At 35.4% G+C, this 15,532-nt stretch overlaps 1 protein-coding gene across 6 annotated transcripts in view; it reads left to right on the top strand.

Moving 5' to 3' along the window:
- The window catches only part of LOC123562338 (rho GTPase-activating protein 44-like), a 76,499-nt gene that overhangs the window by 7,778 nt on the left and 53,189 nt on the right, over window positions 1-15,532 (top strand). The window lies entirely within an intron of this gene.

The following is a 15,532-nucleotide window of genomic DNA, read 5'->3' as shown; positions in this document are numbered from 1 at the left end:
GTGACCCTCTACCAAGATTGTTCAAATTATTTTGATTCATCAAAAAACATGGCCGCCAGAGGGCGTGATCACTTTTCCCTGTTATGTATATAGTGGAAACTTTAAAAATCTTCTTGCTTGAAACTGCAAGCCCGATTTTAAAATAATTTTTCACAAATGGTTCTTGTGTGAGCCTCCACCAAGATTGTTCAAATTATTCCGATTCGTGAAAAAACATGGCTGCCAGCAGGCGTGGTCACTTTTCTTTTCTGAATCAATAATAGCTAGAGCCTTGATATTTGGAGTGTGATATCAGATTTGTTATGTCTACCATAACTGTTCGAATTATTGCCCTAGGTTCAAAAATGTGTGTGACATGTATATAATATAGGCTAACATAGAAGAAACCTAACTCTGTACTTACACAAACACACTTGAAGCCTTGTACACAGGTGAGTGCTTTAGGGTCAATGACCCTCTTGTTTTAAATCTTCTTGTCTGAAAACACAAGACCTAGGCCTTTGATATTTGGTATGTAGCATTGCCTTGTGGTCCTCTACCAAGATTGTTCAAATTATTGCCCTGGGATGACAAGAGGCCACGCCCTGGGGGCCCAAGTTTTACATAGACATAGGAAAATACTAAAAAAGAATCTTCTTGTCTGAAACTGCAAGGCCTAGGCTGTTGATATTTGGTATGTTGCATTGCCTAGTGGTCCTCTAGTACCAAGATAATTCAAATTATGCCTCTGAGATGAAAAGAGGCCTCACCCAGGTGGTCCCAAGTTTTACATAGACTTATATGAAAAAACTTTAAAAATCTTCTTGTCTGAAACTGCGAGGCCTAAGCTGTTGATATTTGGTATGTTGCATTGCCTAGTGGTCCTCTACCAAGATTATTCAAATTATTACCCTGGGGTGAAAAGAGGCCCCGCCCCGGGGGTCCCAAATTTTACATAGACTTATATAGGAAAAAAACTTCAAAAATCTTCTTGTCTGAAATTTCAAGGCCTAGGCGGTTGATATTTGATATTTAGCATTGCCTAGTAGTTCTCTAACAAAATTGTTCAAATTATGCCCCTGGGGTGAAAAGAGACCCTGCCCTGGGGGTCACTTGTTATATCATGAGTTACATAGGAAAAAATACTTCAAAAATTATCTGATCATATTTCCTAGACTGTTTAATTATAATTACCTGTTGACCACAAGTAATTAGGGGTCACTTGACTTTGACCTTGACCTATTGACCTACTTTTTTGTTTTTTTAAGATACAGCCTTGAAATTTGGATAACAGACAGTTTTGCAAACCGATCTTAAAACTGACTTTGAGTAACCATGAATATGACCAACTGACCTACTTTCTTAATGTTTTAGTATCAGTTTGACATTTGAAACATGTAGCTCATATTACTCAGGTGAGCAATCCAGGGTTATCATGACCCTCTTGTTATCCATTTGACGTCCCTCCAAAAATTTCGTTTATACGGTTATACCCCCACCAAACATGTTTGGGGGGACTACATAGGAGTCAGTTTTGTAGCGTCACGTCGCGTCCCATCCCGTCCCGAAATCTATATCTCAGTTATTACTAAATGGATTTGATTCAAACTTAAAATAGATGTTCCACCTTATCACCCACATCTTGTGACACAATGTGCATAACTCTGACACCAATTTTTCATGAATTATGTCCCCTTTTACTTATAATTTAAGGTTAATCTTGATGCATTTTCACTATATCTCAGTTATTACAAAATGGATTTTATTCAGACTTAAAATAGATGTTCCACTTTATCACCTACATCATGTGACACAAGGTGCATAACTGTGACACCAATTTTTCATGAATTATGCGCCTTTTACTTAGAATTTAAGGTTAATTTTGATGCATTTTCACTATATCTCATTTATTACTAAATGGATTTGATTCAAACTTAAAACAGATGTTCCACCTTATCACCGACATCATGTGACACAAGGTGCATAACACCAGTTTTTAGCTCACCTGAGCCAAAGGCTGTTGGTGAGCTTTTGTGACCGCTTAATGTCCGGCATCTGTCGGTCAACATTTCCTTAAAAAAAATCAGCTTCTTGAAAACCACTTGGCAGAATTACACCAAACTTCACAGGAATGATCCTTATGTGGCCCCCTTTCAAAATTTCTCAAAGAATTTAATTCCATGCAGAACTGTGGTTGCCATGGCAACTGAAAGGAAAAACTTTAAAAATCTTCTTGTCCAAAACCACAGGGCCTAGGGCTTTGATATCTGGTGTGTAGCATCATCTAGTGGTCCTCTACCAGAATTGTTCAAATTATCCCCCTAGGGTCAAATATGACCCCGCCCCAGGGGTCACATGGTTTATATAGACTTATATAGGGAAAACTTTGAAAATCTTCTTGTACAAAACCACATGGCCTAGGGCTTTGATATTTGATATGTAGCATCATCTAGTGGTCCTCTACCAAGATTGTTCAAATTATCCCCCTAGGGTCAAATATGGCCCCGTCCTGGGGGTCACATGGTTTATATAGACTTACCGTATTTTCTCGAATTAAGGCCCCCCCTCTTATTAACACCCCCCACCCATTTTGGAGGGGGAAAAAGTCAACAAGAACGAAAAACAATCACCTACCTCATTTTTAGCTCGACTATTCGAAGAATAGTCTAGCTATTCTACTCACCCTGGCGTCGGCGTCGGCGTCGGCGTCACACCTTGGTTAAGTTTTTGCATGCAAGTACATACAGCCATCAATTAAAGGCATATAGCTTTGAAACTTATTTTTTCTTTTTCACCTCTCTGGGTCAAGTCCCATAACTCTGACATGTATTTTGAGCAAATTATGCCCCCTTTTGGACTTAGAAAATTTTGGTTAAAGTTTTACATGCAAGTTACTATCTCCAAAACTAATGCAGATATTGATTTGAAACTTCACATGTGTCTTCGGCATTATAAAACTAGTTGATAGCAGCAAGTCCCATAACTCTGACTTTCATTTTGGCCAAATTATGCCCCCTTTTGGACTTAGAAAATTCTGGTTAAAGTTTTGCGTGCAAGTACATACAGCTATTTCTAAAAGGCATATAGATTTGAAACTTATTTTTTCTTTTTCTAGATCAATTATCAACCTCACTGGGTCAAGACCCATAACTCTGACATGTATTTTGAGCAAATTATGCCCCCTTTTAGACTTAGAAAATTTTGGTTAAAGTTTTACATGCAAGTTACTATCTCTAAAACTAATGCAGATATTGATTTGAAACTTCACATGTGTCTTCAGGGTTATAAATCTAGTTGATAGCAGCAAGTCCTATAACTCTGACCTTCATTTTGGCCAAATTATGCCCCCTTTTGGACTTAATAAATTCTGGTTAAAGTTTGCGTGCAAGTACATACAGCTATTTCTAAAAGGCATATATATTTGAAACTTATTTTTTCTTTTTCTAGATCAATTACCAACCTCACTGGATCAAGTCCCATAACTCTGACATGTTTTTTGAGCAAATTATGCCCCCTTTTAGACTTAGAAACTTTTGGTTAAAGTTTTACATGCAAGTTATTATCTCCAAAACTAATGCAGATATTGATTTGAAATTTCACATGTGTCTTCGGGTTTATAAAACTAGTTGATAGCAGCAAGTCCCATAACTCTGACCTTCATTTTGGCCAAATTATGTCCACTTTTGGACTTAGCAAATTCTGGTTAAAGTTTTGCATGCAAGTACATACAGCTATTACTAAAAGGCATATAGATTTGAAACTTATTTTTTCTTTTTCTAGATCAATTACCAACCTCACTGGGTCAAGTCTCATAACTCTGGCATGTATTTTGGGCAAATTATGCCCCCTTTTGGACTTTGAAAATTCTGGTTAAAGTTTTACATGCAAGTTTCTATCTCCAAAACTAATGCAGATATTGAATTGAAACTTCACATGTGCCTTCGGGGTTATAAAAGTAGTTGATAGCAGCAAGTCCCATAACTGGTATGCATTTTGGTCAAATTATTTCCCCTTTTGAAGTTAAAACTCTTTTGATATTTAACCTTTTTGGGTAATATTTTCCTGCTTCTGGGACAATATTTCGAATAGTCGAGCTTGGCTGTCTTACGGACAGCTCTTGTTATAAGTCCACATAATAAGTAATTTACAGTAAGTATCCAATGTATTAAGAATTAAACACACTTTTAAACAGTCCATGTACTGTAAATCCAAAACGTTTATACTAAGTACGGTACGTATCCAATCATCAAATAGAAAATTAAACGGTAAATCCATTTTTGATTTGTTTTTGCACCACCCGCGCACAAGCTTCCTGTCGACTTTAAACAAATTTGCGGCAAAGTGTTAACCTTTTCTTCGACAGTTTTAATAACTTTTAATTTAAAAGCCGGCACATAAGCAGCGTGTCAAACCATTGACATTGTGTATTGCTACCCGCATTTACTAAGGAAAGTATTATCGGAGTACACAGCTGTTTGGGTATGATGACGTAATGTGTAATGTCCCGAGCGTGTCATTGGAATACATGAGGTACCGTATTTAAATGTATAATTTTAAGATACACTGCATTAAATTGGATGCAAAATAATTACGTTTTGGGGGAATTAAACAACACAGAAGCGCTTTACAGTTGGTTTGAACGATGTTTTTAAGTTTTGTAAAAATTTTCATTTTTTATTTTTTTAACTCAAATGAATGCCCCCTCTTTGGAAAATGTAATGCCTCCGGGGGCGTTTTTTCGGGAAAATACAGTATATATAGGCAAAACTTTGAAAATCTTCTTGTACAAAACCACATGGCCTAGGGCTTTGATATTTGGTATGTAGCATTATCTAGTGGTCCTCTACCAAGATTATTCAAATTATCCCCCTAGGGTCAAATATGGCCCCGCCCTGGGGGTCCCAAGTTTTAAATAGACATATATTGGAAAAGAAGTTCAAAAATCTTGTCTGAAACCACAACACTTAGACCTTTGATATTTGGTTTGTAGCATTGTCTTATGGTCCTCAACCAAAATTGTTCAAATTGTACCCCTGGGGTGAAAGAGGCTCTGCCCTGGGGGTCCCAATTTTTATATAGACTTATATAGGAAAAAGCTTTAAAAAATTTCTTGTCTGAAACCATACGACCTAGGCTTTTGATATTTGGTATGATGAATTGTCTAGTAGTCCTCTACCAAAATTATTCAGATTATGCCCCTGGGGTTAAAAGAGGCCCTGCCCTGGGGTCACTTAGTTATTATGTGAGTTATATAGGAAAAATTACTTAAGGACGTATGCTAGAATTTGGTGCGGAAATTTTCCCAATAACAGAATTTCTTCAAACTTTGGATATTGAAGGACAATCATCTAAGAAACAAAAAAATGCAATAAAAATCATAGGTCACCGGTATCAAAAAAGAGTTATCTGCCCTTGAAAACGACATTTCCCCCAAAAATGACGTTTTCAAGGGCAGATAACTCTTTTTCGAATCCGGTGACCTATGATTTTTATTGCATTTTTTTGTTTCTTAGATGATTGTCCTTCGGTATCCAAAGTTTAAAAAAATTCTTTTATTGGGAAAATTTTCACCCATCTCATATACAAGGAATTCTAGCGTACGCCTTTAAAAATCATCTGATCCTATTCCAAGACTGTTTAATTATAATTACCTGATGACCCCAAGTAATATGATGTCACTTGATGGTATCCTTGACCTACTGACCTACTTTCTTGTTTTTTAAGATACAGCCGTGAAATTTTGATGACATACACAGTTTTGCACACAAATCGTAAAACTGAATTTCATTGACCATAAATCTGACCTACTGACTTTCTTAATATTTTATCATCAGTTTGACACTTGAAACATGTAGCTCATATTACTCAGGTGAGCGATCCAGGGTCATCATGACCCTCTTGTTCATGAATTTTACTTAGAATTTAAGGTTAATTTTGATGCATTTTCGCTATATCCCAGTTATTACGAAATGCATTTGTTTCAATCTTGAAGTAGTTGTTCCACATCATCACCCACATCATATGACATAAGGTGCATAACTCTTGCACCAATATTTCCAGAATTATGCCCCCTTTTTGCTTAGAATTATACTTATATAGTGTTTTGATACACTTTATCTGTACCTCTCTTATTATTTGATTTTTTTTTAACACAGACTCAAGCTATTGTGCAATATTCATCCAGCATTGGAGTCATTAAACACTCAAGTGACAGTTCTTGACAGATTTAAATGTTTTTGGTACACAGGTGTAACATCATAAAATACAGGTAAAGTTCGACTTTGGCTACAAACCACCAATTTCATATGTAGTTATGGCCCCTTTCCAACTTAAAATTTGTCAAACTCATGGTTGCTGGACAATAGCTGACAAAAGGCTTGACAGATTTAGATAAATTTTGGTACACATGTGTAACATCATAAAATACAGGTCAAGTTCGATTTAAATTGCACCTTGTGGCCATGTCTTTCTTATGGTTGCCATTCTTCTGTGATAAGACCGTATTGTGGGGTATTTGTCACTCCTGTGTCAGTTCTAGTTAATTTTTAGATGTGGGGGGATAGGGGAAGCTCTTAGATTTACTGTTTTGTGTAACATCTGTACATCTGATGAATCTGTCCAAAGTTTTTGTTAAAAGTATTTGAACTAGAGTCATCATAGGATTTTTATTCAGCATGTGTTGTTGTACACCTGGTGTTTTGTGTGGTGTTCAGCTCAGCAGGACCAGAGCTAAAGTGTTTATTTTATATATAGGGAGTATTTTGTTTTACATAAATAGACTTCACAAGTCTTATTGATAGAATTTCAGACTCCTGTGCACACACATACATTACCCATCCTTATTTAGTTGAAACTTTAAAAATCTTCGTGTCAGAAAACATTGGCCCTGTATTAAAATAATCTCTCTTTGAATAACTTTAACCCTTACCCTGCAAAATTGGTATAATGGACTGGTAAATCATTCAATTTGGGCAGTACCATTATTATTCAAAGGGGACTTCACTGAAAATTTACTGACTAAGTAGAGAACAGTGCAGACCATGATCAGACTGCACGGATGTGCAGGCTGATCTTGGTCTGCTCTGGTCGCAAAGGCAGAATCAATTGCTGCCAGCAGGCCTAAGGTTAAATAGGTGAGCTATCTAGGGACATCATTGCTGTCTTGTTTTGTAAAATGATGTTGTACTCCACATGTAATAAAAACTGACATGATGTCTTTGCTAAAAGCAATCACCTCAAAAAATGGCTTGCTGTTTTACTGCTGAGGATTTTGTGCATTTATTCCATAGGAGATCAGCTGACTGATTAGAGTGGGGAAACTTTCCCTGGCTGACTGCTGCTTTATCTGTTAAACCTCGGAAGTTTTGTCATTTTGAAATTTGTATTATCAATGCCGTTCCCCACAAATTGAATATCTGTGAAACAATTTCTGATTGTTTCTGTCTCTGTTTAATATGTTTGATGCAGATGTTGAGAGCTTAGATAGAAATGTTTTATTTTATGAATCTTTATGAAATGGATTCTGAGCTATGATTATTTCTGTAAAGAAAGTCAAGTTTTTTAAGCCCCATTTTAGTGCAGAACGTGCTTATCCTTTTAATAGAAAAAAAAATTGTTTAAGGCAATTTCATCCACAATTTCTATGTTGAAATTATAGGTATTGATATTCTGGAGGATACTTGTAGACAATATGATAATATTTTTGGTGTGCTTGTTTGTGTCAATCCATGAAGTTTAATTTGAGCAAACAAATAATTATTCCTTTACATTGAAATTTACAAATTCCTGTCCCTAAGAAATAATCTTTTTGTGGACTAAACACTGAAATGTTATTCCAACAAAAATGAACCCTTTGTATTGTCCGCAAGTATTGAACAGGTACTCATTAATCTTCGCCATTATTTTCGGGCATTTTCTTTATTTTACGCTATAGAGCAAAGGACCCGTATTTCGACAGGTTAAGACAAAATCTTGGTAATAGTTACATGTATTACAATCTCTATGTGTCCCAACTTGGACATACCATTAGAGAAAATAATTATTTCCCGCACATTTCATCTTGTGTAGCTGTTATACAAGTTCAATTTCATAATGCAATAATTATGGGACTGACTTACGTCCACATTTGGTTCACTAATTCGACAGGGGGGGGCCATAAATTCGACATCCTAAGGGAGTTTTAAAAAATATGGAATACAAGGATTTAAAACACTTTTAACAACATTTTGTTTGTTTAAACATAGATTATGTTGTTATGCATTTAATTTAAAACACACACATGACTCTTGTATAAACCTTCTCTCCATATACAGAATATAGATATAATGGGGTTATTATAACAGTAGCTCGATCTGGGATGCTGTATTCTGCTTGAGTGGATTTTTGCCAGATCGGATCTGACGAGTGTGATCCAACCTTGCAAAATCCATGAGAGCCGAATACAAAATCTCAAATGTAGCTTCTATTATAACGACCCTTTTATTATATATCTTTACCTTTTTCTTTTTGTTTTGTTATTGAAGGAAATTTTCAATTTTTATTGATATTAAAATGGAATAAAGTGAAGTTTTTTATGTGCGCTATTTATAGAACTGGGTTAGGTCATGCATATTAATGAAAGTAGTCCAGAGGCATTCAATGTTCACGGACGGTAAAGACATACAAATTTTTTTTCAGTCTGTTCATATTTAATTGAGAAATACAAGCAGATTTTTTACAGAATTTATATAGGTATATAAGAGAAGAGTGGGATTCGAATCAACGACCTCCGCATCAAAACGGAAAATAAATATGTAGCGGCACTCTAGACCACTCGCCCAACCTCTTTGTAGGTATGCTCCTTATTGGCTTCCGTAAAAAGCGATTTTTGCATTTCTTGGAATTTTCTGTAAAACTTTTGAACAGTAAAGTTTCAACAAGAAATGCGTTTTTTTTTTGACAAAGATTTTTTCAATGCATTTTTGAGGTCATCTGTTTGTCAGTGTTAAATGAAACAAAGCAATTAGACTTGTTGATACTTGTATAAGTATGTCGGAGTTACGGACCTGTGGAGATAAGGTGCCATTGCACTATTTGTGTCCTAAAAGTATCTACATTAACTTAATAACTTATACATGTTTATATCTAGGTTGAGTTCGAATATGGGTTATCTGGGGTCAAAAACAAGGTCACTAGGTCAGATGAAAGAAAAACCTTATGTATGCAATAGAGGCCATATTTTTCAGTTGATCTTCATGAAATTTAGTCAGAATGATTGCCTTGATGAAATCTAGTTCAAGTTTGAATATGGGTCATCTGGGGTCAAAAACTATGTCAAATCAAAGAAAAACTTTGTGTATGCGATAGAGGCTGTATTTTTCAATTGATCTTCATGAATTTTAGTCAGAATGATTGCCTTGATGAAATTTTAAGTTGAGTTTGAATATGGGTCATCTGGGATCAAAAAATAGGTCACTAGGTGAAATCAAAGAAAAACCTTGTGTATGCGATAGAGGCTGTATTTTTCAGTTGATCTTTATGAAATTTGGTCAGAATGATTGCCTTGATGAAATCTAGGTCAAGATTGATTATGGGTCATCTGGGGTCAAAAAGAAGGTCACTAGGTCAAATAAAAAAAACCCATGTGTATGCAATAGAAGCCGTATTTTTCAATTGATCTTCATAAAACTTGGTCAGAATGATTGTTTTGATGAAATCTAGGTCAAGTTCGAATATGGATCATCTGGGTTTAAAAAGTAGGTCACTAGGTCAAATCAAAGAAAAACCTTGTGTATGCGATAGAGGCTGCATTTTTCAATTGATCTTCATGAAATTTGGTCAGAATGATTTCTTTGATGAATCTAGGTCAAGTTTGTTAATGGGTCATCTGGGGTCAAAAACTAGGTCACCAGGTCATACTGTGAAATCATTTTTATTCATGGGTGATTAATTTTCGTGGATTTCGTGGTTGAGCTCAACCTCAAATTTAAGTCCCAACGAACAAATTATGCCCACGATAATTTTTAATTGTACGCAAAGTTGCCAACAAAGACACCATAGCCATTCGATCTGATCCGTAGTTGTATGCATGCGACAGTACTAACCTGCAGCTTTCGTGTAGTTTATGGAGACTCCATCAACGATAAACATTGGCATGCATGGACTATTTCATTTAGAAATGTACCCGTGGTGTGTTTATGGCAAGTTTGTCAAAGTGAAAGTAGATACTAAGTATAGAAGTTTGACGTAGCCTCACATGCCACCTGCACTATCATACGACTGTTATATGATTTTTTCGGACCCGCTATGCAATGTCTATACACTAGCCTTATTTTTACTGACATGTAGTACAATACTACGACTTTGGAACTATTAAATATTACAAATTAATTGTAAGATTTGTATCCGATGCATTAATACCTAATTAACATTACACCTTTCTCGGCAGGAAATAACACATGCACAAGTTTAAGAGCTTGTAATTTTAGATGCAGACGTGCATTCATTTTGAAAAAAAAGTCGGACCAGTTTAAAATAGTTTATGTAAAAATTGTTATACTAGCACTATTTAAATGTATAATAGTGTGTTTTAATTTGCAGTACAATAAGTAGTTCTTGTTTTAAACATGATCAACTTTATATTTGTTTCGATTATGAATGCTTATTGTGCAAGATGCTACGGTTTTGACACTTTTTAATTGGCGCTGACTTTTCTCATTGAATATTTCACAGTTTTATAATGTTTTGCAAATTAGGGGTCATATAATTATAGATAACGCGGTTGTAAATTGGCACATGATCACTCGCTAATCTCCCGCGGCGTCGATTGCAAATTCGGTAACCATGGTAGCGCTGTTTGACACGTGTAGGTTTCACATGTAAGGACAGAAATACTAGTAGATTTATTCCTGTGGAAATAATGATTTTTTTTCTTCAAAAATTGAAAATCCACGAATTTACGTCCCCACGAAACAGCTGTTTTGGTCAAAACCACGAAATTTCGTGCCGACGAAATTAAATGATTTCACAGTATGAAAGAAAATACTTGTCTAAACTCAAGAGACCACATTTTTGGTCCAATCCTAATAAAAATTGGCCAGAATATTTGCTTCCGTGAAATCACTAGATCAAACATGTTTACACTATTATGGTGTGTTTCTCAGGTGAGCGACCTAGGGCCATCTTGACCCACTTGTTTGTAATATTTATTTCATGATTTAATTTTTATCATGTATTAACACCAGTTACTTGAATTGACCATCGAATACGAACATGGGTCAAGTCCTGAAGATTTTAAACAACATTTTGAAGAATGGTTTACTGATATGTATGTAGAAGAATTGCAAATACTTTTGTATTCTTTCAATAAATGGACAATAAATCATGATAAGTGTAACAATTTCCCGCCTTTTAATTTTACAGATGAAATAAAAAAAGAATTATATGGTCAGACAGAGGTCTCTAACCCACAACCCCGACATTGGTAGCTGAACATTTATATCTGCATGTGGGGCTTGATGTTACAGATATATATTTTGTAATGGTTTTTGCTGTTTAGGTTCGGACACAGAAAATTAATTTACGGAAACACAGAATATTCATGAGTGCCAGGTCAATACTTACAGAATGTGTGGCATTGTCCATTAACGCCTCAGTTATTTCAGTATATTTATACATTGAAACACTGTTCATTTGAAGATTGATGGTTTAAGCAATTGGCGTGGTTCTTAGTCTTTTGCCTTATATTTTCAGTGTTCTGATGGTTTGAAACTCAGGGACAATTTCAGCATTTTGCTTTTGATTTAACAGTGTTTTACTTTATACCATAGTATAAGAGAGAAAATACTGAATACAAAATATGTTAAAATACTGTAATACATATAAAAGATAAAAGTACATAAGTCATAAACAGAAAATTTACTGTATTGTCTAAGTATTTACCTGGTGCTCATTAATCTTCACAAATATTTTTAGTTGTTTTCTTTATTTTACATGATTATTTATACTTGCTAAAATAACCTGTATCATGCATGTAGTTCACAGATGACACTATGGTGTAGTGACAAGATCTCTGATTTTTTGGTATTAATGCAGTTAACATTTTTTTATGTAAAGTAATTTTTAGGCGCAAAACCGAAACACCTAATTGAAAGGTCAAGGTCACACTTGTAGGTCAAATGTCAAGGGCTTCTTCCTGTCTGCTCCATGACTCAACTCTCCATCAAGAGATTTTAAAATAATATTACTTGGCACAATTGTTCCCCATAAAGACAATGGGTGTCACTTAGGTACCAGACCAGTATAAAAGTCAAGGTCATTTGGATGTGACATAATCTTTTGTTGGGGGATGGGGGAAGGGGTTTGTCAACTGAATTCAGGAAATTTTGGTAAAAAAAAAGCTCTTCAAGCTAGGGACAGACCCCATGTACTGGAGTCAGTTTATGAAGGAAAATATTCCTCAACTTGTCCCAAAGTCTAAATATTTCTGGATTCAGTACCAGTTACAAATTAGCTCAGAGGTAAAGCATACTGTTTATTTCATTAGAACTTATGCCATATGGGTTCGAAACTCGGTGATGGCAGTTTTTTTGTTTTATATTTGCGTATGATATAACAGAGAAATAGCTGAAGCCAATGTGATGGGAAAAATTTAGTATTATTAAAATGGATAATATTAGTTAAATGCATGTACATTCTAAAACATTTAGATGGAAAGTGAATAAAGGACATATGTTATATAAAGACATATAAGCATATGCAAAACATTAAAGAAAAAAATGAAGAATACAGGGACAGATTGAAAACAGATAGGAAAAAAAAAATTAAAATTATCTGAAAAAAAATCATGAGGATTCGAACTCATACAAACAATTTGATGATTTGCTGTTGGTATCTGCACTTTACCAGTCTGAGCTATTTTGCTATATACTAATGAAACAAATCCTGATATTTGTTTGTCAAGTATTGCACAAACAATATGAATTTTTATTTTTAGCTCACCTGTCACAAAGTGACAAGGTGAGCTTTTGTGATCGTGCGGTGTCCGTCGTCCGTCCGTGCGTCCGTCCGTAAACTTTTGCTTGTGACCACTCTAGAGGTCACATTTTTCATGGGATCTTTATGAAAGTTGGTCAGAATGTTCATCTTGATGATATCTAGGTCAAGTTCGAAACTGGGTCACGTGCCATCAAAAACTAGGTCAGTAGGTCGAAAAATAGAAAAACCTTGTGACCTCTCTAGAGGCCATATATTTCACAAGATCTTCATGAAAATTGGTCAGAATGTTCACCTTGATGATATCTAGGTCAAGTTCGAAACTGGGTCACGTTCCATCAAAAACTAGGTCAGTAGGTCTAAAAATAGAAAAACCTTGTGACCTCTCTAGAGGCCATATATTTCACAAGATCTTCATGAAAATTGGTCAGAATGTTCACCTTGATGATATCTAGGTCAAGTAGGAAACTGGGTCACATGCCGTCAAAAACTAGGTCAGTAGGTCAAATAATAGAAAAACCTTGTGACCTCTCTAAAGGCCATATTTTTCATGGGATCTGTATGAAAGTTGGTATGAATGTTCATCTTGATGATATCTAGGTCAAGTTCGAAACTGGGTCACGTGCGGTCAAAAACTAGGTCAGTAGGGCTAAAAATAGAAAAACCTTGTGACCTCTCTAGAGGCCATATATTTCATGGGATCTTCATGAAAATTGGTCAGAATGTTCATCTTGATGATATCTAGGTCAAATTCGAAAGTGGGTCACGTGCCCTCAAAAACTAGGTCAGTAGGTCAAATAATAGAAAAACCTTGTGACCTCTCTAGAGGCCATATTTTTCATGGGATCTGTATGAAAGTTGGTCAGAATGTTCATCTTGATGATATCTAGGTCAAGTTCGAAAGTTGGTCATGTGCCATCAAAAACTAGGTCAGTAGGTCAAATAATAGAAAAACCTTGTGACTTCTCTAAAGGCCATATTTTTCATGGGATCTGTATGAAAATTGGTCTGAATGTTCATCTTGATGATATCTAGGTCAAGTTTGAAACAGGGTCATGTGCGGTCAAAAACTAGGTCAGTAGGTCTAAAAATAGAAAAACCTTGTGACCTCTCTAGAGGCCATACTTGTGAATGGATCTCCATAAAAATTGGTCAGAATGTTCACCTTGATGATATCTAGGTCAAGTTTGAAACTGGGTCATGTGCCTTAAAAAACTAGGTCAGTAGGTCAAATAATAAAAAACCTTGTGACCTCTCTAGAAGCCATACTTTTCATGAGATCTGTATGAAAGTTGGTCTGATTGTTCATCTTGATGATATCTAGGTCAAGTTTGAAACTGGGTCAACTGCTATCAAAAACTAGGTCAGTAGGTCTAAAATTATTAAAATCTTTTGACCTCTCTAGAGGCCATATTTTTCAATGGATCTTCATGAAAATTGATCTGAATATTCACCTTGATGATATCTAGGTCAATTTCGAAACTGGGTCACGTGCGGTCAAAAACTAGGCCAGTAGGTATAAAAATAGAAAAACCTTGTGACCTCTCTAGAGGCCATATTTTTCATGAGATTTTCATGAAAATTAGTGAGAATGTTCACCTTGATGATATCTATGTAAAGTTCAAAACAGGGTCACGTACCTTCGAAAACTTGGTCAATAGGTCAAATAATAGAAAAACCTTGTGACCTCTCTAGAGACCATATTTTTCAGTGGATCTTCATGAAAATTGGTCAGAATTTTTATCTTGATAATATCTAGATCAAGTTCAAAACTGGGTCACATGAGCTCAAAAACTAGGTCACTATGTCAAATAATAGAAAAAACGACGTCATACTCAAAACTGGGTCATGTGGGAAGAGGTGAGCGATTCAGGACCATCATGGTCCTCTTGTTTCTATTATGAAATGGATGTGTCCTGGCGTTAGCTTGGGAATCACATTATCATTGGGAATTAATAGTAATACCACTATATAGGTCTGACACCAAACATTAATTTACAGAAACAGATAGTCAGGTAAACTGAAAATACATGTATCAGGTTAGCATTGTGTAATTGGTCCGTCAAATATTCTACAGATTTTGACTGGTTGTTCAGTTCATTATTGTTTGTAACCATTTTCACTTACCTTTGAAAGAACTATGTACTTTTTATTTAGGGAAACAGGTCAGTGGACTGTGGAGTACCGGTAGATCAATACATCAAACATATTACAATGGCTGAGCCAATGAGGTCTCAAAAAACGTATTTACATTTTATTTACTGGTAGATCACTGTCAGAGCTTCAATCAAACATGTATTAAACAGCCACTTGCCTTAAGAAGCCAGTCACATGCTTCCCAAATTGACTTTGTTTCCAGTTTAATTGTCTGCCTTATGCAACAACATTTTGTTGCACCCTTGGCTGGCTGCTACATGTAAATTAAATACATGTTTGACTGTATAGCCTGACTGTATAGCCAGGCACACCCATATCCAATATAAGTGTTAAATATGATGCTTGTATTGACATATTATCTTTGAAGATTAGTGCCTATACATGCAATGTATATTCACAAATATTACATGGTTAAATATTTGTT

This window comes from Mercenaria mercenaria, chromosome 2, assembly GCF_021730395.1.
Source record: "Mercenaria mercenaria strain notata chromosome 2, MADL_Memer_1, whole genome shotgun sequence".
Lineage (NCBI taxonomy): Eukaryota > Metazoa > Mollusca > Bivalvia > Venerida > Veneridae > Mercenaria > Mercenaria mercenaria.
The sequence above is the reverse complement of the archived record's forward strand: the minus strand, read 5'-3'. Positions and strand labels throughout refer to the sequence as shown.